General features: G+C 39.3%; 6 non-coding genes across 6 annotated transcripts; all 6 read right to left on the reverse strand.

Annotated features, from left to right (window-relative positions):
• Positions 1-2,114: 2,114 nt before the first annotated feature.
• Positions 2,115-2,188, reverse strand: TRNAI-AAU (transfer RNA isoleucine (anticodon AAU)). Its single transcript has one exon. It is a non-coding gene; the product is annotated as a tRNA-Ile (tRNA).
• Positions 2,189-4,705: 2,517 nt separating this feature from the next.
• Positions 4,706-4,779, reverse strand: TRNAI-AAU (transfer RNA isoleucine (anticodon AAU)). The gene has a single exon. It is a non-coding gene; the product is annotated as a tRNA-Ile (tRNA).
• Positions 4,780-15,050: 10,271 nt separating this feature from the next.
• Positions 15,051-15,124, reverse strand: TRNAI-AAU (transfer RNA isoleucine (anticodon AAU)). The gene has a single exon. It is a non-coding gene; the product is annotated as a tRNA-Ile (tRNA).
• Positions 15,125-16,167: 1,043 nt separating this feature from the next.
• TRNAI-AAU (transfer RNA isoleucine (anticodon AAU)) lies at positions 16,168-16,241 on the reverse strand. The gene has a single exon. It is a non-coding gene; the product is annotated as a tRNA-Ile (tRNA).
• A 2,517-nt stretch (positions 16,242-18,758) lies between these two features.
• Positions 18,759-18,832, reverse strand: TRNAI-AAU (transfer RNA isoleucine (anticodon AAU)). Its single transcript has one exon. It is a non-coding gene; the product is annotated as a tRNA-Ile (tRNA).
• A 1,043-nt stretch (positions 18,833-19,875) lies between these two features.
• On the reverse strand, positions 19,876-19,949 carry TRNAI-AAU (transfer RNA isoleucine (anticodon AAU)). Its single transcript has one exon. It is a non-coding gene; the product is annotated as a tRNA-Ile (tRNA).
• Positions 19,950-22,928: the final 2,979 nt, after the last annotated feature.

Below are 22,928 nucleotides of genomic sequence, written 5' to 3' on the forward strand. Positions count from 1 at the left end.
CCGGTCTGCACAAATTCCTGGAAGTCCAGCATATGAAGAAGTGCTAATGATAGTTAACCCGGGAGATTTGGAAAGCTTAATTTCGGAGGTTTACAATGAAGTTATAAATATTTAATATCAACATGAAGAAACTAATATGACTTTAGAAAAATTACAATACAAAAAAGATTTTCATACTTAGTGTTAGAACTTAGAGCCATTAATGTTTTTTCCATGTGTTTTAGCAATAAATAACAATTCATCACCTATATGCAATTGATTCATCTAATCATTGTGTCAGCTTCCCCCCCGAAGGAAATATAGACATACAAATGATACTGAAGAAAATACATCTATTTTCAACATTAAAGGAGCATCAAGTATGTTCATGGCATTGTTAACTTTATGCTCTAAAGACTAAACTAATAGGCTCAATAAATATATAGTATACTATTGAAGAAATAGCAGATGATGAAGTGCTACCGATTGTTAACCCGGGATAGTTGGAAAGCTTATATTCCGCTGTTTACATTCATACTATCTTTATATTTCATCAACAAGACAAAACAAAAATGACCTCAATAAATTGCAATAAATAAGAGATTTAGTTACTTGGCGTTAGAACTTAGAGCCATTAATGGAAAGGGGCGACCATTCGGTCCCCCCGAACGTATGGCGGAGTACCACGATCCCCCTGGGAAGCCATCTTGTGCGGGAGGCGAGTCTCGGCTGGTATGCACGAAGCGGCGTAGCCGGGGCGCGCTTTTTCCCGCCCTGGAGTGGGCTGGCCTAGACACTGACGCGGCCGGCCACGCCCTTTGGGGCAGGCAGGGGCGGGTTTACGCCCGCCCTGAAGACGGATAAAAGGAGCAACAAGCCAAGAAAGCATCCTCTTGTTCCTGTGCTCAGAAGCTGCACCTCCTCGCTGCACGTGAGCTCGAGACGGAACGAAGAGCCAATTTTGACCCACCCACCAGCCCCTGAGGACAGCAAGTGGTTTTGGATAAAGTTTGATGTGGTAACACTAATTTTTGCAGGTTGTGATGACTATCGTGATAACTTTGAATATGCAATAAAGAATGGTCAAATTGTAATATGTTTTGCAAATAAAGTAATTATGCACTAGTGTTGATCAGTAATCATGCCTTTTAATAAGTTGTAATTGTTACTGTCTTTTAGTAATTTAGTCATTTAGTAATTTAGTTAGAATTGTCGTATTTATTTTGGTCGGGCGGTAAGGTCATGATCGGTGAGCAGTAATTGGAAGATCCCTATGGGTGGGCGTCACCCATTACGGATGGGAGCGCTCGAGGGAGGTGGCCATTGGCCCCTCAACGGGGAGGCGGTCCCTTCTAAGGATGGGCCGCCGAAAGGAAAGGAAAGGCGGTCAAGGCCCCTTCCTGGGTAGGAGGGGCTACAGCCCCCTCCTGGGGAATTTTCCGGGGCCTGGACATCTGCGACGGCAGATGTGGTAAGTTGTGTGGGGTTTGGGAGGGGGTCTACGCTACCTTCTAGATACCTCACACGAGTCCTCGGACGACCTTTAAATGGCGTCGAGTTTATTGGGGCCCCCGTCAAGTCAAGGGAAATTGGTAAATGCACTTGAGGTACACCTCTGTGCGGTCGCCCCTCACAAGTGAGGGGGATATGTCTGGTTTAGGGATCTTGACACCGGTTACGACCTTGCCGTTGGCCCTTAAACGTTAGGATGTACAATTTCAAGTTAAACGTTTTTTAGGATGTTAGTTCGGCTAGGAGAACCTTTGTATTAGAGAATATGTTAAGGTTAGCCAAACATCGCAATGTGGAAATGAAATTGTACATTAATATGAAACTGTTATTTTAATGTTTTATTTTTGTTTCATATTTTAATAAATACGGCCGGGAGGGTCACTCCCTCCCGTCTTCCAAAAGTTCAGAACCGTTTCCGGTTCTCCCATTCTTGGGGATTGTGTTGAGAGGGGGTGGCGGGTATCTCAGCCATATAGATATTTCAGGAGCTTTCAGAATAATAATTAATTCTACAACTATATGAAATGTATTCATCTAATTCTTCAAGCAGTGTTTGATCCAAGGTGATAAACAGTCAAAAATGAGACACAAGAAGAATTTATCTTTTTACAAACAATTAAACTTGGCCTGTACAGGGATCGAACCTGTGACCTTGGCGTTATTAGCACCACGCTCTAACCATCTGAGCTAACAGGCCATTTTGCACAAATTACTGGAAGTCCAGCATATGAAGAAGTGCTAATGATAGTTAACCCGGGAGATTTGGAAAGCTTAATTTCGGAGGTTTACCATGAAGTTATAAATATATAATATCAACATGAAGAAACTAATATGACTTTAGAAAAATTACAATACAAAAGAGATTTTCATACTTAGTGTTAGAACTTAGAGCCATTAATGTTTTTTCCATGTGTTTTAGCAATAAATAACAATTCATCACCTATATGCAATTGATTCATCTAATCATTGTGTCAGCTTCCCCCCCGAAGGAAATATAGACATACAAATGATACTGAAGAAAATACATCTATTTTTAACATTAAAGGAGCATCAAGTATTGGCTTAGAGACTGATTGAAAGTATGTTCATGGCATTGTTAACTTTATGCTCTAAAGACTAAACTAATAGGCTCAATAAATATATAGCATACTATTGAAGAAATAGCAGATGATGAAGTGCTACCGATTGTTAACCCGGGATAGTTGGAAAGCTTATATTCAGCTGTTTACATTCATACTATCTTTATATTTCATCAACAAGACAAAACAAAAATGACCTCAATAAATTGCAATAAATAAGAGATTTAGTTACTTGGCGTTAGAACTTAGAGCCATTAATAGATATTTCAGGAGCTTTCAGAATAATAATTAATTCTACAACTATATCAAATGTATTCATCCAATCCTTCAAGCAGCGTTTGATCCAAGGTGATAAACAGTCAAAAATGAGACACAAGAAAAATTTATCTTTTTACAGACAATTAAACTTGGCCTGTACAGGGATCAAACCTGTGACCTTGGCGTTATTAGCACCACGCTCTAACCATCTGAGCTAACAGGCCATTTAGCACAAATTACTGGAAGTCCAGCATATGAAGAAGTGCTAATGATAGTTAACCCGGGAGATTTGGAAAGCTTAATTTCAGAGGTTTACCATGAAGTTATAAATATATAATATCAACATGAAGAAACTTATATGACTTTAAAAAAATTACAATACAAAAGAGATTTTCATACGTAGTGTTAGAACTTAGAACCATTAATGTTTTTTCCATGTGTTTTAGCAATAAATAACAATTCATTACCTATATGCAATTGATTCATTTAATCATTCTATCAGCTTCCCCTCAAAGGAAATATAGAGATACACATGATACAGAAGAAAATACATCTATTTTCAACATTAAAGGAGCATCAAGTATTGGCTTGGAGACGGATTGAAAGTATGTCCCTGGCATTTTTAACTTTATGCTCTGAAGACTAAACTAATAGGCTCACTAAATATATAGCATACTATTGAAGAAATAGCAGATGATGAAGTGCTACTGATTGTTAACCCGGGATAGTTGGAAAGCTTATATTCAGCTGTTTACATTCATACTATTTTTATATTTCATCAACAAGACAAAACAAAAATGACCTCAATAAATTGCAATAAATAAGAGATTTAGTTACTTGGTGTTAGAACTTAGAACCATTAATAGATATTCCAGGAGCTTTCAGAATAATAATTAATTCTACAACTATATCAAATGTATTCATCCAATCCTTCAAGCATCGTTTGATCCAAGGTGATAAACAGTCAAAAATGAGACACAAGAAAAATTAATCTTTTTTCAAACAATTAAACTTGGCCTGTACAGGGATCGAACCTGTGACATTGGCGTTATTAGCACCACGCTCTAACCATCTGAGCTAACAGGCCGGTCTGCACAAATTCCTGGAAGTCCAGCATATGAAGAAGTGCTAATGATAGTTAACCCGGGAGATTTGGAAAGCTTAATTTCGGAGGTTTACCATGAAGTTATAAATATATAATATCAACATGAAGAAACTAATATGACTTTAGAAAAATTACAATACAAAAAAGATTTTCATACTTAGTGTTAGAACTTAGAGCCATTAATGTTTTTTCCATGTGTTTTAGCAATAAATAACAATTCATCACCTATATGCAATTGATTCATCTAATCATTGTGTCAGCTTCCCCCCCGAAGGAAATATAGACATACAAATGATACTGAAGAAAATACATCTATTTTCAACATTAAAGGAGCATCAAGTATTGGCTTAGAGACTGATTGAAAGTATGTTCATGGCATTGTTAACTTTATGCTCTAAAGACTAAACTAATAGGCTCAATAAATATATAGCATACTATTGAAGAAATAGCAGATGATGAAGTGCTACCGATTGTTAACCCGGGATAGTTGGAAAGCTTATATTCAGCTGTTTACATTCATACTATATTTATATTTCATCAACAAGACAAAACAAAAATGACCTCAATAAATTGCAATAAATAAGAGATTTAGTTACTTGGCGTTAGAACTTAGAACCATTACTAGATATTCCAGGAGCTTTCAGAATAATAATTAATTCTACAACTATATCAAATGCATTCATCCAATCCTTCAAGCAGCGTTTGATCCAAGGTGATAAACAGTCAAAAATGAGACACAAGAAAAATTAATCTTTTTTCAAACAATTAAACTTGGCCTGTACAGGGATCGAACCTGTGACCTTGGCGTTATTAGCACCACGCTCTAACCATCTGAGCTAACAGGCCGTTTTGCACAAATTCCTGGAAGTCCAGCATATGAAGAAGTGCTAATGATAGTTAACCCGGGAGATTTGGAAAGCTTAATTTCAGAGGTGTACCATGAAGTTATAAATATAAATTATCAACATGAAGAAACTAATATGACTTTAGAAAAATTACAATACAAAAGAGATTTTCATACTTAGTGTTAGAACTTAGAACCATTAATGTTTTTTCCATGTGTTTTAGCAATAAATAACAATTCATCACCTATATGCAATTGATTCATCTAATCATTCTATCAGCTTCCCCTCAAAGGAAATATAGACATACACATTATACAGAAGAAAATACATCTATTTTCAACATTAAAGGAGCATCAAGTATTGGCTTGGAGACTGATTGAAAGTATGTCCTTGGCATTTTTAACTTTATGCTGTACAGACTAAACTAATAGGCTCAATAAATACATAGCATACTATTGAAGAAATAGCAGATGATGAAGTGCTACCGATTGTTAACCCGGGATAGTTGGAAAGCTTATATTCAGCTGTTTACATTCATACTATCTTTATATTTCATCAACAAGACAAAACAAAAATGACCTCAATAAATTGCAATAAATAGGAGATTTAGTTACTTGGCGTTAGAACTTAGAACCATTAATAGATATTTCAGGAGCTTTCAGAATAATAATTAAGTCTACAACTATATCAAATGTATTCATTCAATCCTTCAAGCAGCATTTGATCCAAGGTGATAAACAGTCAAAAATGAGACACAAGAAACATTTATCTTTTTACAAACAATTAAACTTGGCCTGTACAGGGATCGAACCTGTGACCTTGGCCTTATTAGCACCACGCTCTAACCAGCTGAGCTAACAGGCCATTAAGCACAAATTACTGGAAGTCCAGCATATGAAGAAGTGCTAATGATAGTTAACCCGGGAGATTTGGAAAGCTTAACTTCAGAGGTTTACCATGAAGTTATAAATATATAATATCAACATGAAGAAACTTATATGACTTTAAAAAAATTACAATACAAAAGAGATTTTCATACTTAGTGTTAGAACTTAGAACCATTAATGTTTTTTCCATGTGTTTTAGCAATAAATAACAATTCATCACCTATATGCAATTGATTCATTTAATCATTCTATCAGCTTCCCCTCAAAGGAAACATAGAGATACACATGATACAGAAGAAAATACATCTATTTTCAACATTAAAGGAGCATCAAGTATTGGCTTGGAGACGGATTGAAAGTATGTCCTTGGCATTTTTAACTTTATGCTCTGAAGACTAAACTAATAGGCTCACTAAATATATAGCATACTATTGAAGAAATAGCAGATGATGAAGTGCTACTGATTGTTAACCCGGGATAGTTGGAAAGCTTATATTCAGCTGTTTACATTCATACTATTTTTATATTTCATCAACAAGACAAAACAAAAATGACCTCAATAAATTGCAATAAATAAGAGATTTAGTTACTTGGTGTTAGAACTTAGAACCATTAATAGATATTCCAGGAGCTTTCAGAATAATAATTAATTCTACAACTATATCAAATGTATTCATCCAATCCTTCAAGCATCGTTTGATCCAAGGTGATAAACAGTCAAAAATGAGACACAAGAAAAATTTATCTTTTTACAAACAATTAAACTTGGCCTATACAGGGATCGAACCTGTGACCTTAGCGTTATTAGCACCACGCTCTAACCATCTGAGCTAACAGGCCATTTTGCACAAATGACTGGAAGTCCAGCATATGAAGAAGTGCTAATGATAGTTAACCCAGGAGATTTGGAAAGCTTAACTTCAGAGGTTTACCATGAAGTTATAAATATATAATATCAACATGAAGAAACTTATATGACTTTAGAAAAATTACAATACAAAAGAGATTTTCATACTTAGTGTTAGAACTTAGAGCCATTAATGTTTTTTCCATGTGTTTTAGCAATAAATAACAATTCATCACCTATATGCAATTGATTCATCTAATCATTGTGTCAGCTTCCCCTCGAAGGAAATATAGACATACAAATGATACTGAAGAAAATACATCTATTTTCAACATTAAAGGAGCATCAAGTATTGGCTTAGAGACTGATTGAAAGTATGTTCTTGGCATTGTTAACTTTATGCTCTAAAGACTAAACTAATAGGCTCAATAAATATATAGCATACTATTGAAGAAATAGCAGATGATGAAGTGCTACCGATTGTTAACCCGGGATAGTTGGTAAGCTTATATTCAGCTGTTTACATATGGCTGAGATACCCGCCACCCCCTCTCAACACAATCCCCAAAAGGAGGGAAACCGGAAACAGTTCTTAAAGTTTTTGGATGTGGGAGGGAGTGACCCTCCCGGCCGTATTTATTAAAACAAAAAATTAAAACATTAAACGTTTCATGTTATGTACAATTTCATTATCACATTGCGATGTTTGGCTAACCTTAACATATTCTCTAATACAGAGGTTCTCCTAGCCGAACTAGCATCCTACAAAAACATTCTCTAGAAACACTGAAATTGTACATCCTAACGTTTAAGGGCCAACGGCAAGGTCATAACCGGTGTCAAGATCCCTAACCAGACTTACCCCTCCCACTTGGGAGGGGCGACAGCACAGAGGCTTACCTCAAGTGCAACTACTGACAATTTCCCTTGGCTTGACGGGGGCACTTAAGACTCGACGCCATTTAAAGGTCGTTCGAAGACTTGTGTGTGGTATCTAGAAGGTATCGTGGACCTCCCCCCACCCCACACAACTTACCGCATCTGCCGTCGCAGATGACACTGGCCCCGGGAAATTCCCCAGGAGGGGGCTGTAACCCCTCCTACAAAGGAAGGGGCCTTGACCGCCTTTCCTTTACTTCCGGCGACCCGCCCTTAGACGGGACCGCCTCCCCATTGAGGGGCCAATGGCCACCTCTCCCGAGCGCTCCCATCCGTGTTGGGTGACGCCCACTCATAGGGATCTACCAATTAGTGCTCACCGATCATGACCTTACCGCCTACCAAACTAAATACGACAATTCTTATTCAAACCTATGAAAACATTGGTCGCTACGACCGAAAGAACATGCTTAAAATGCAACAACACATATAATCATTTTAATCGTAACAGCTTACACGATATTCACCATACTTTATTATGATCAACAACAAACTGATACTTTCACAGCCTGTAAACGAAACGGAAAAACATACTTATAAAATTCACTTTATTGCACAACAACTTGCTGTCTTCAGGGGCTGGTGGGTGGGTCAAAATTGGCTCTTCGTTCTGTCCCGAGCTCACGGGTAGCGAGGAGGTGCAGCTTCGGAGCACAAGAACAAGAGGACGTCTTCTGGTCTTGCGTCTCTTTTTATCCGTCTTCAGGGCGGGCGAGAACCCGCCCCTGCCTGCCCCTGGGGCGGGGCTGGCTACGTCGGTGTCTAGGCCAGCCCACTCTAGGGCGGGAAAAAGCGCGCCCCGGCTACGCCGCTTCGGGCATACCAGCCGAGACACGCCTCCCGCCCAAAAATGGCTTCCCGGGGGGATCGAGGCACTCCGCCATACGTTCGGGGGGACCGAGTGGTCGCCCCTTTCCATATGGCTGAGATACCCGCCACCCCCTCTCAACACAATCCCCAAAAGGAGGGAAACCGGAAACAGTTCTTAAAGTTTTTGGATGTGGGAGGGAGTGACCCTCCCGGCCGTATTTATTAAAACAAAAAATTAAAACATTAAACGTTTCATGTTATGTACAATTTCATTATCACATTGCGATGTTTGGCTAACCTTAACATATTCTCTAATACAGAGGTTCTCCTAGCCGAACTAGCATCCTACAAAAACATTCTCTAGAAACACTGAAATTGTACATCCTAACGTTTAAGGGCCAACGGCAAGGTCATAACCGGTGTCAAGATCCCTAACCAGACTTACCCCTCCCACTTGGGAGGGGCGACAGCACAGAGGCTTACCTCAAGTGCAACTACTGACAATTTCCCTTGGCTTGACGGGGGCACTTAAGACTCGACGCCATTTAAAGGTCGTTCGAAGACTTGTGTGTGGTATCTAGAAGGTATCGTGGACCTCCCCCCACCCCACACAACTTACCGCATCTGCCGTCGCAGATGACACTGGCCCCGGGAAATTCCCCAGGAGGGGGCTGTAACCCCTCCTACAAAGGAAGGGGCCTTGACCGCCTTTCCTTTACTTCCGGCGACCCGCCCTTAGACGGGACCGCCTCCCCATTGAGGGGCCAATGGCCACCTCTCCCGAGCGCTCCCATCCGTGTTGGGTGACGCCCACTCATAGGGATCTACCAATTAGTGCTCACCGATCATGACCTTACCGCCACAGGTCCGGATAGTTGACCGGCTATCCGGACCCCCCACAAAACTCCTACCTAAAGGTCATGTTTTAACGATTTTAACCAAGCTAAGAAGTCTCCTATGAGTAACTCATTCCCCACCCTCGACAAATGCACACCATCCCCCAGATACATACTGTCATCATTAATACAACTATGCGAGATCGAATGCAATGTCTTGGAACGGAACAACCTACTCACTTTGTTATTCAATTTTCTAACAGAATGATTCAAAGCAGGGATCGAGATAGCCCCCCGCCACACTTTTCGTGGGATCATATGAGACCACGCAATTATGCACCCCGGAACTCTCCTCGCTAACCAACTTACCGTGGAAAGCATAGCCTCCAGGAGAAGTCGTCTACCGGTGGTGACCAAATCATTGCCCCCCAAATGCACTATGACTATGGACGGCGGTGACCTCATCCGCTCTAACAAACCCTCAAAAAATTCCTGAAACTGGTCAATACAGAGACCGCCCCTTCCGTAGAAGGACACTCTGTACCCGTATTCCCCAGGTACGTGAATCATGTCACCTGCTTTGAATACGTCTGCGGCCCGTCTCACGTATGAGTGGCCCACGACCCACACCTCCTTCCTCACAGCCGGTGACGTGCGACCGCTGGCCTGGTGTTGGGTCGACTGCACAGTCCGCCCTGCCGCGTAGGCTTGCGCAACTGAAAACAAACAAAAGACAAGAAGCGTGAGTACATGATTACAGCTTCACAACATGTGCAATCGCACGTACCTCTTATAACAATTGGAGGACCAGCGCCCCACACGTTTCACTTGTTCTACATTAAGACCCCTGGCTGTAGCTTCAGTGGCAGCCCCTATTCGAAAGGAATGGGTCCCAAATTCGCCCGGGTCCAAGCCCGCTGCGGCAATGGCCATTGCAAGCACCCGCTGAAACTGAAACCTCGTCAGCGGGGTGGCGTCTGCATGCCTCAACAATGTCCCCCCCCATGATGCCACCCTTCGTGCTAGGTAATCTTCTAAGCACTGTACCGGACACATGGATGACTCGGGGTTCCTGCGAATGATCGTGCAGTCCCCTCTCCCATCTTGGTCAGTCTTGGACCTGAGAAAGGAGACAATCATCGCATCACCCCTGATCTGAACATGTTCCCTGCACAAGCCCCCCGTCACATCCTGTTTGTTCCTTGCAACTAGCTCACTAACTCTCATAGCCCCGTGAAATGCCAGCGTAAATGCAGTCCGGAACAAACAGGTCTCAAAAGGGGACGAGCATGTGTTAGGGAGTGTGGCCAGTAACTGGGACAACCTGTCTAGACCTATCGGTCGTCTTACGTCTACTCTGCGACCCTCTAGGCGTTGCCACCCACGCAGCGCTTTCTGTACTGTGAAAGACGCTGTTGGGTCCAGGATGCCATGGGCCCTGGCAACAAAGGAAATGGCGGCACGATGCCTTTGGGCCGTAGCCACCGATTTCCCAGCCCTACGTAAGGACATCAGAAAAAGTACTACCCACTCTTCCTGACCCCAAAGTCCCCCTCTCTCTGCCCCCAAAAAGGCTAAATAGGCCTGGAACGCCCCTTCATATGCCTTCCTTGTCCTGGGTGCTAGACTCTCTCCCACGAGGTGACGAAGTTCGGGGCACCGAGAGACCAGAGAGCTTCGGGGAAGGGTGCCGGCTCCGGGTCCGCTGAAGGAAGGAAACCCGAGAAAGCCTGCATGTGAAAACGAGACAGTGCATCAGCAGCCTGATTCATCACCCCTGGGACATGTTTTGCTCTGAATACCACGTTCAGTTGCATACACAGTAGGACAATTTCTTTGAGCAGCCTCAAAATCAATTTACAATGGGCTGCCTGACTATTGATGCATTCTACCACGGTCATATTGTCGGACCAGAACACGACAGAATGATCTCTGAACCCTTCTGGCCAGGTTCTCAGGGCCACCAGAATGGGAAATAGTTCAAGGAAAGCAATATTACTCGTTAGCCCCTTCTCGTGCCACCATAGGGGCCACCTTTGAGCAGACCATTTTGTGCCGAAGATGGCGCCAAAGCCTATGCTTCCTGCTGAATCTGTCCATAGCCCAAGCTCTTCTGAGGACACGGCTGGCTTGTTCCAGACGACTCGGCCATTGAAGTCCGCCAAAAATGCTAACCAAATCCGCATGTCCTGGCGGACCTCAGCCGATGACCTCGTGCGATGATGACCCTCCTTTAGGCCAACCATCGCTTGGGCAATTGAGCGGGAAAAAGGGCGAGCCATTGGGATCACCCTCAAGGCAAAGTTCAACTTTCCCACTAATTGTTGCAACTGATGCAGTGTAACCTTAGATGCATTCAAACATACTTGGAGGGCTGCCCTGAATTTCAACACTTTGCTAGCTGGTAAACGGAAACACCCCTCCCTTGAGTCCAACTCGATCCCCAAAAACTCGAGGCAAGTCGTGGGACCCATAGTTTTACCCGGTGCCAATGGCACGCCAAAATGACCCATCAACACACAGAATTCAGCTAAGGCCTGAGCACATTCGGGATTTCCGGCGGGACCAAGGAACAAAAAGTCGTCAAGGTAGTGCATTACATTTCGGAAACCCGTTTTCTTAGTGAACACCCATTGCAGGAAAGTACTGAATTGCTCAAAATAAGCACATGATATAGAGCATCCCATTGGCATACACCTATCCATGTAAAATGACCCCTGGAACCCGAATCCCAAAAGACGCTGATCGTCTGGGTGTACCGGGAGCAACCGGAACGCTGACTCGATATCTGATTTCGCCATCAACGTCCCGGGCCCCAGGCGATTCAAGATGGCTACTGCCTCATCAAACGATGCGTATCGCACCGAACAAACTTCTGGATCAATTGCGTCGTTCACTGAAAGGCCGTGAGGAGCAGACAGATTGTGGATCAAACGAAACTCACCTGGGTCCTTCTTGGGGACCACCCCTAACGGAGAACAAACAAAATCCGGTACCGGGGGTACACTAAACGGGCCGGCGACCCGTCCCCGGCTAACCTCTTTCTGAATTTTCTCTTGCACCACAGATGTATGTTGTAAAACGGAAAGTTGATTTTTGCAAATCCCTACACCCTGAAAGTCCCCCACCGGGATGCGGAAACCATGTGTAAAACCGTTCCGCAGCACCCCAGCAGAAGTACGATCCGGGTATTCACTGAGCCAGGGAATCATTGCCAAGGTATCAATCGGGGTTGGTAAAGGCGCCCCTCGGACTAGTTTAGACCTGTTTGGCGCCTCCCTTACCCCCATTCTCACCCGTTCTGGCTCTGCACGATGACTCAGGATGGGACGACCCACACGTACTACACTCATGTTTGAATTTACACGATCCCGGAGGTCTGGTACATTTCCCTTTGTTGAAATTAAAGCAGAAACCCTTCCTCCCTGTATTGCCTGCGGGCCTCGACTGATCGTCGGTGCTCGTACTTGGTCGAAAGGGCGTCCCCACATTTTGGCGGGAGTAATCTACAACATTGCTCCCAACCAATGGCATTTTTAACATTCCTGATTCTTTCATTTTATCCCATGTTACCGAATCGTAACAATCCCAAGTCAAACCCTTGTTATGTTCCTTTTCCTTCCTGAACAGATTGTCATAACAAAACCAATGGTTACCTTGATACGCTGTCGAGTAACCCATAATTTGTGATTGATAAATGGGAAATTCAGACAGCAACTCGGGCCTACGTTCCCCCAAAATCGATGTAAAAATACCCCATGCATTGCCCCAGTTGCCAATATTCTCATTTACCTTAAAGGCGGCCATTTTTGCGCGCCAAACACTCGGATGCATTAGGTCCTTCTGACTTTTAACATGCTCCACCTCATAATGATCAACAAGCAAGGAGAAAATATTCACGTACTCCCCAGCCCAGATCTTTTCCTTTATAGCTAAAGGCACATGTTGTCCCAATCTCTCTCTACGAGAGGGTGCTGACTCGTCCCTTGCAATCGGCAATGGCCGCTTACCTGCACCGGACGCAGCTTCGGCCGCTTGCGGCTTGTCTATTCCCGCCAACGGCGCAGTCCCTTTAGCTGCATCTCTCTTCTCACGAAGCCCTTTTATCAGCGCCTGTGCCTCGGCAGCCGTGGCGCCATCACTACTATCCCCCAACCAAGCTGCTAGCTGTGCTGCCAGCTCGGGGGGCATGTCTTCTTTGGGTGTCGGGGTGACGACAACGGGGATTGGATTCCCCTCCATTGGTACTGGGGTCGGCGCCTCGAGCGGTGCAGAGGGGACCGGGACGTCTCCACCGGCTGGAACCCTTCTCGGCCTCTTAGGTCTCCCTCCAGCCGGCGCAGGGCCCGAACCCTCCTCCCCGTCTCGCTCCGCCAACCGTTTCTTTATGTCGGACACCTCTTTGCAAAGGGCCCGCACCATCTGGTCGGTCGTCATTCTCTTTGCGACTTTCTTTGGCATCTCTCCGACGAAGTATCTAGAAGACAAAGAAAAAGATCAAAACGCTCAAAATTGGCTCTTCGTTCTGTCCCGAGCTCACGGGTAGCGAGGAGGTGCAGCTTCGGAGCACAAGAACAAGAGGACGTCTTCTGGTCTTGCGTCTCTTTTTATCCGTCTTCAGGGCGGGCGAGAACCCGCCCCTGCCTGCCCCTGGGGCGGGGCTGGCTACGTCGGTGTCTAGGCCAGCCCACTCTAGGGCGGGAAAAAGCGCGCCCCGGCTACGCCGCTTCGGGCATACCAGCCGAGACACGCCTCCCGCCCAAAAATGGCTTCCCGGGGGGATCGAGGCACTCCGCCATACGTTCGGGGGGACCGAGTGGTCGCCCCTTTCCATTCATACTATCTTTATATTTCATCAACAAGACAAAACAAAAATTACCTCAATAAATTTCAATAAATAAGAGATTTAGTTACTTGGCGTTAGAACTTAGAACCATTAATAGATATTCCAGGAGCTTTCAGAATAATAATTAATTCTACAACTATATCAAATGCATTCATCCAATCCTTCAAGCAGCGTTTGATCCAAGGTGATAAACAGTCAAAAATGAGACACAAGAAAAATTAATCTTTTTTCAAACAATTAAACTTGGCCTTTACAGGGATCAAACCTGTGACCTTGGTGTTATTAGCACCACGCTCTAACCATCTGAGCTAACAGGCCATTTTGCACAAGTTCCTGGAAGTCCAGCATATGAAGAAGTGCTAATGATAGTTAACCCGGGAGATTTGGAAAGCTTAATTTCGGAGGTTTACCATGAAGTTATAAATATATATTATCAACATGAAGAAACTAATATGACTTTAGAAAAATTACAATACAAAAGAGATTTTCATACTTAGTGTTAGAACTTAGAGCCATTAATGTTTTTTCCATGTGTTTTAGCAATAAATAACAATTCATCACCTATATGCAATTGATTCATCTAATCATTCTATCAGCTTCCCCTCAAAGGAAATATAGAGATACACATGATACAGAAGAAAATACATCTATTTTCAACATTAAAGGAGCATCAAGTATTGGCTTGGAGACTGATTGAAAGTATGTCCCTGGCATTTTTTACTTTATGCTCTAAAGACTAAACTAATAGGCTCACTAAATATATAGCATACTATTGAAGAAATAGCAGATGATGAAGTGCTACTGATTGTTAACCCGGGATAGTTGGAAAGCTTATATTCAGCTGTTTACATTCATACTATCTTTATATTTCATCAACAAGACAAAACAAAAATGACCTCAAGAAATTGCAATAAATAAGAGATTTAGTTACTTGGCGTTAGAACTTAGAACCAATTATAGATATTCCAGGAGCTTTCAGAATAATAATTAATTCTACAACTATATCAAATGTATTCATCCAATCCTTCAAGTAGCTTTTGATCCATGGTGATAAACAGTCAAAAATGAGACACAAGAAAAATTAATCTTTTTACAAACAATTAAACTTGGCCTGTACAGGGATCGAACCTGTGACCTTGGCGTTATTAGCACCACGCTCTAACCATCTGAGCTAACAGGCCGTTTTGCACAAATTCCTGGAAGTCCAGCATATGAAGAAGTGCTAATGATAGTTAACCCGGGAGATTTGGAAAGCTTAATTTCAGAGGTTTACCATGAAGTTATACTTATATAATATCAACATGAAGAAACTAATATGACTTTAAAAAATTACAATACAAAAGAGATTTTCATACTTAGTGTTAGAACTTAGAACCATTAATGTTTCTTCCATGTGTTTTAGCAATAAATAACAACCATCTGAGCTAACAGGCCATTTTGCACAAATATCTGGAAGTCGAGCATATGAAGAAGTGCTCATGATAGTTAACCCGGGAGATTTGGAAAGCTTAATTTCAGAGGTGTACCATGAAGTTATAAATATAAATTATCAACATGAAGAAACTAATATGACTTTAGAAAAATTACAATACAAAAAAGATTTTCATACTTAGTGTTAGAACTTAGAGCCATTAATGTTTTTTTCCATGTGTTTTAGCAATAAATAACAATTCATCACCTATATGCAATTGATTCATCTAATCATTCTATCAGCTTCCCCTCAAAGGAAATATAGACATACACATTATACAGAAGAAAATACATCTATTTTCAACATTAAAGGAGCATCAAGTATTGGCTTGGAGACTGATTGAAAGTATGTCCATGGCATTTTTAACTTTATGCTCTACAGACTAAACTAATAGGCTCAATAAATACATAGCATACTATTGAAGAAATAGCAGATGATGAAGTGCTACCGATTGTTAACCCGGGATAGTTGGAAAGCTTATATTCAGCTGTTTACATTCATACTATCTTTATATTTCATCAACAAGACAAAACAAAAATGACCTCAATAAATTGCAATAAATAAGAGATTTAGTTACTTGGCGTTAGAACTTAGAGCCATTAATAGATATTTCAGGAGCTTTCAGAATAATAATTAATTCTACAACTATATCAAATGTATTCATCCAATCCTTCAAGCAGCGTTTGATCCAAGGTGATAAACAGTCAAAAATGAGACCCAAGAAAAATTAATCTTTTTACAAACAATTAAACTTGGCCTGTACAGGGATCGAACCTGTGACCTTGGCGTTATTAGCACCACGCTCTAACCATCTGAGCTAACAGGCCATTCTGCACAAATAACTGGAAGTCCAGCATATGAAGAAGTGCTAATGATAGTTAACCCGGGAGATTTGGAAAGCTTAATTTCAGAGGTTTACCATGAAGTTATAAATATATAATATCAACATGAAGAAACTTATATGACTTTAAAAAAATTACAATACAAAAGAGATTTTCATACTTAGTGTTAGAACTTAGAACCATTAATGTTTTTTCCATGTGCTTTAGCAATAAATAACAATTCATCACCTATATGCAATTGATTCATCTAATCATTGTGTCAGCTTCCCCCCCGAAGGAAATATAGACATACAAATGATACTGAAGAAAATACATCTATTTTCAACATTAAAGGAGCATCAAGTATTGGCTTAGAGACTGATTGAAAGTATGTTCATGGCATTGTTAACTTTATGCTCTAAAGACTAAACTAATAGGCTCAATAAATATATAGCATACTATTGAAGAAATAGCAGATGATGAAGTGCTACCGATTGTTAACCCGGGATAGTTGGAAAGCTTATATTCAGCTGTTTACATTCATACTATATTTATATTTCATCAACAAGACAAAACAAAAATGACCTCAATAAATTGCAATAAATAAGAGATTTAGTTACTTTGCGTTAGAACTTAGAACCATTAATAGATTTTCCAGGAGCTTTCAGAATAATAATTAATTCTACAACTATATCAAATGCATTCATCCAATCCTTCAAGCAGCATTTGATCCAAGGTGATAAACAGTCAAAAATGAGACACAAGAAAAATTAATCTTTTTTCAAACAATTAAACTTGGCCTATACAGGGATCGAACCTGTGACCTTGGCGTTATTAGCACCACACTCTAACCATCTGAGCTAACAGGCCATTTTGACCAAATGACTGGACGTCCAGCATATGAAGAAGTGCTAATGATAGTTAACCCGGGAGATTTGGAAAGCTTAATTTCAGAGGTTTACCATGAAGTTATAAATATAAATTATCAACATGAAGAAACTAATATGACTTTAGAAAAATTACAATACAAAAGAGTTTTTCATACTTAGTGTTAGAACTTAGAGCCATTAATGTTTTTTCCATGTGTTTTAGCAATAAATAACAATTCATCACCTATATGCAATTGATTCATCTAATCATTGTGTCAGCTTCCCCCCCGAAGGAAATATAGACATACAAATGATACTGAAGAAAATACATCTATTTTCAACATTAAAGGAGCATCAAGTATTGGCTTAGAGACTGATTGAAAGTATGTTCATGGCATTGTTAACTTTATGCTCTAAAGACTAAACTAATAGGCTCAATAAATATATAGCATACTATTGAAGAAATAGCAGATGATGAAGTGCTACCGATTGTTAACCCGGGATAGTTGGAAAGCTTATATTCAGCTGTTTACATTCATACTATATTTATATTTCATCAACAAGACAAAACAAAAATGACCTCAATAAATTGCAATAAATAAGAGATTTAGTTACTTGGCGTTAGAACTTAGAACCATTAATAGATATTCCAGGAGCTTTCAGAATAATAATTAATTCTACAACTATATCAAATGCATTCATCCAATCCTTCAAGCAGCGTTTGATCCAAGGTGATAAACAGTCAAAAATGAGACACAAGAAAAATTATTCTTTTTTCAAACAATTAAACTTGGCCTGTACAGGGATCGAACCTGTGACCTTGGCGTTATTAGCACCACGCTCTAACCATCTAAGCTAACAAGCCGTTTTGCACAAATTCCTGGAAGTCCAGCATATGAAGAAGTGCTAATGATAGTTAACCCGGGAGATTTGGAAAGCTTAATTTCAGAGGTGTACCATGAAGTTATAAATATAAATTATCAACATGAAGAAACTAATATGACTTTAGAAAAATTACAATACAAAAGAGATTTTCATACTTAGTGTTAGAACTTAGAACCATTAATGTTTTTTCCATGTGTTTTAGCAATAAATAACAATTCATCACCTATATGCAATTGATTCATCTAATCATTCTATCAGCTTCCCCTCAAAGGAAATATAGGCATACACATTATACAGAAGAAAATACATCTATTTTCAACATTAAAGGAGCATCAAGTATTGGCTTGGAGACTGATTGAAAGTATGTCCTTGGCATTTTTAACTTTATGCTCTACAGACTAAACTAATAGGCTCAATAAATACATAGCATACTATTGAAGAAATAGCAGATGATGAAGTGCTACCGATTGTTAACCCGGGATAGTTGGAAAGCTTATATTCAGCTGTTTACATTCATACTATCTTTATATTTCATCAACAAGACAAAACAAAAATGACCTCAATAAATTGCAATAAATAAGAGATTTAGTTACTTGGCGTTAGAACTTAGAACCAATTATAGATATTCCAGGAGCTTTCAGAATAATAATTAATTCTACAACTATATCAAATGTATTCATCCAATCCTTCAAGTAGCTTTTGATCCATGGTGATAAACAGTCAAAAATGAGACACAAGAAAAATTAATCTTTTTACAAACAATTAAACTTGGCCTGTACAGGGATCGAACCTGTGACCTTGGCGTTATTAGCACCACGCTCTAACCATCTGAGCTAACAGGCCGTTTTGCACAAATTCCTGGAAGTCCAGCATATGAAGAAGTGCTAATGATAGTTAACCCGGGAGATTTGGAAAGCTTAATTTCAGAGGTTTACCATGAAGTTATACCTATATAATATCAACATGAAGAAACTAATATGACTTTAAAAAATTACAATACAAAAGAGATTTTCATACTTAGTGTTAGAACTTAGAACCATTAATGTTTCTTCCATGTGTTTTAGCAATAAATAACAACCATCTGAGCTAACAGGCCATTTTGCACAAATATCTGGAAGTCGAGCATATGAAGAAGTGCTCATGATAGTTAACCCGGGAGATTTGGAAAGCTTAATTTCAGAGGTGTACCATGAAGTTATAAATATAAATTATCAACATGAAGAAACTAATATGACTTTAGAAAAATTACAATACAAAAAAGATGTTCATACTTAGTGTTAGAACTTAGAGCCATTAATGTTTTTTCCATGTGTTTTAGCAATAAATAACAATTCATCACCTATATGCAATTGATTCATCTAATCATTGTGTCAGCTTCCCCCCCGAAGGAAATATAGACATACAAATGATACTGAAGAAAATACATCTATTTTCAACATTAAAGGAGCATCAAGTATTGGCTTAGAGACTGATTGAAAGTATGTTCATGGCATTGTTAACTTTATGCTCTAAAGACTAAACTAATAGGCTCAATAAATACATAGCATACTATTGAAGAAATAGTAGATGATGAAGTGCTACCGATTGTTAACCCGGGATAGTTGGAAAGCTTATATTCAGCTGTTTACATTCATACTATCTTTATATTTCATCAACAAGACAAAACAAAAATGACCTCAATAAATTGCAATAAATAGGAGATTTAGTTACTTGGCGTTAGAACTTAGAGCCATTAATAGATATTTCAGGAGCTTTCAGAATAATAATTAATTCTACAACTATATCAAATGTATTCATCCAATCCTTCAAGCAGCGTTTGATCCAAGGTGATAAACAGTCAAAAATGAGACACAAGAAAAATTCATCTTTTTACAAACAATTAAACTTGGCCTGTACAGGGATCGAACCTGTGACCTTGGCGTTATTAGCACCACGCTCTAACCATCTGAGCTAACAGGCCATTTTGCACAAATTACTGGAAGTCCAGCATATGAAGAAGTGCTAATGATAGTTAACCCGGGAGATTTGGAAAGCTTAATTTCAGAGGTTTACCATGAAGTTATAAATATATAATATCAACATGAAGAAACTTATATGACTTTAAAAAAATTACAATACAAAAGAGATTTTCATACTTAGTGTTAGAACTTAGAACCATTAATGTTTTTTCCATGTGCTTTAGCAATAAATACCAATTCATCACCTATATGCAATTGATTCATCTAATCATTGTGTCAGCTTCCCCCCGAAGGAAATATAGACATACAAATGATACTGAAGAAAATACATCTATTTTCAACATTAAAGGAGCATCAAGTATTGGCTTAGAGACTGATTGAAAGTATGTTCATGGCATTGTTAACTTTATGCTCTAAAGACTAAACTAATAGGCTCAATAAATATATAGCATACTATTGAAGAAATAGCAGATGATGAAGTGCTACCGATTGTTAACCCGGGATAGTTGGAAAGCTTATATTCAGCTGTTTACATTCATACTATATTTATATTTCATCAACAAGACAAAACAAAAATGACCTCAATAAATTGCAATAAATAAGAGATTTAGTTACTTTGCGTTAGAACTTAGAACCATTAATAGATATTCCAGGAGCTTTCAGAATAATAATTAATTCTACAACTATATCAAATGCATTCATCCAATCCTTCAAGCAGCATTTGATCCAAGGTGATAAACAGTCAAAAATGAGACACAAGAAAAAGTAATCTTTTTTCAAACAATTAAACTAGGCCTATACAGGGATCGAACCTGTGACCTTGGCGTTATTAGCACCACGCTCTAACCATCTGAGCTAACAGGCCATTTTGCACAAATGACTGGACGTCCAGCATATGAAGAAGTGCTAATGATAGTTAACCCGGGAGATTTGGAAAGCTTAATTTCAGAGGTTTACCATGAAGTTATAAATATAAATTATCAACATGAAGAAACTAATATGACTTTAGAAAAATTACAATACAAAAGAGATTTTCATACTTAGTGTTAGAACTTAGAGCCATTAATGTTTTTTCCATGTGTTTTAGCAATAAATAACAATTCATCACCTATATGCAATTGATTCATCTAATCATTGTGTCAGCTTCCCCCCCGAAGGAAATATAGACATACAAATGATACTGAAGAAAATACATCTATTTTCAACATTAAAGGAGCATCAAGTATTGGCTTAGAGACTGATTGAAAGTATGTTCATGGCATTGTTAACTTTATGCTCTAAAGACTAAACTAATAGGCTCAATAAATATATAGCATACTATTGAAGAAATAGCAGATGATGAAGTGCTACCGATTGTTAACCCGGGATAGTTGGAAAGCTTATATTCAGCTGTTTACATTCATACTATATTTATATTTCATCAACAAGACAAAACAAAAATGACCTCAATAAATTGCAATAAATAAGAGATTTAGTTTCTTGGCGTTAGAACTTAGAACCATTAATAGATATTCCAGGAGCTTTCAGAATAATAATTAATTCTACAACTATATCAAATGCATTCATCCAATCCTTCAAGCAGCGTTTGATCCAAGGTGATAAACAGTCAAAAATGAGACACAAGAAAAATTATTCTTTTTTCAAACAATTAAACTTGGCCTGTACAGGGATCGAACCTGTGACCTTGGCGTTATTAGCACCACGCTCTAACCATCTAAGCTAACAGGCCGTTTTGCACAAATTCCTGGAAGTCCAGCATATGAAGAAGTGCTAATGATAGTTAACCCGGGAGATTTGGAAAGCTTAATTTCAGAGGTGTACCATGAAGTTATAAATATAAATTATCAACATGAAGAAACTAATATGACTTTAGAAAAATTACAATACAAAAGAGATTTTCATACTTAGTGTTAGAACTTAGAACCATTAATGTTTTTTCCATGTGTTTTAGCAATAAATAACAATTCATCACCTATATGCAATTGATTCATCTAATCATTCTATCAGCTTCCCCTCAAAGGAAATATAGACATACACATTATACAGAAGAAAATACATCTATTTTCAACATTAAAGGAGCATCAAGTATTGGCTTGGAGACTGATTGAAAGTATGTCCTTGGCATTTTTAACTTTATGCTCTACAGACTAAACTAATAGGCTCAATAAATACATAGCATACTATTGAAGAAATAGCAGATGATGAAGTGCTACCGATTGTTAACCCGGGATAGTTGGAAAGCTTATATTCAGCTGTTTACATTCATACTATCTTTATATTTCATCAACAAGACAAAACAAAAATGACCTCAATAAATTGCAATAAATAAGAGATTTAGTTACTTGGCGTTAGAACTTAGAACCATTAATAGATATTCCAGGAGCTTTCAGAATAATAATTAATTCTACAACTATATCAAATGCATTCATCCAATCCTTCAAGCAGCGTTTGATCCAAGGTGATAAACAGTCAAAAATGAGACACAAGAAAAATTAATCTTTTTTCAAACAATTAAACTTGGCCTGTACAGGTATCGAACCTGTGACCTTGGCGTTATTAGCACCACGCTCTAACCATCTGAGCTAACAGGCCATTTTGCACAACTTCCTGGAAGTCCAGCATATGAAGAAGTGCTAATGATAGTTAACCCGGGATATTTGGAAAGCTTAATTTCAGAGGTTTACCATGAAGTTATACCTATATAATATCAACATGAAGAAACTAATATGACTTTAAAAAATTACAATACAAAAGAGATTTTCATACTTAGTGTTAGAACTTAGAACCATTAATGTTTCTTCCATGTGTTTTAGCAATAAATAACAACCATCTGAGCTAACAGGCCATTTTGCACAAATATCTGGAAGTCGAGCATATGAAGAAGTGCTCATGATAGTTAACCCGGGAGATTTGGAAAGCTTAATTTCAGAGGTGTACCATGAAGTTATAAATATAAATTATCAACATGAAGAAACTAATAT

The sequence above is a fragment of the Lissotriton vulgaris genome, chromosome 4_1 (assembly GCF_964263255.1).
Source record: "Lissotriton vulgaris chromosome 4_1, aLisVul1.2, whole genome shotgun sequence".
Classification (NCBI taxonomy): domain Eukaryota; kingdom Metazoa; phylum Chordata; class Amphibia; order Caudata; family Salamandridae; genus Lissotriton; species Lissotriton vulgaris.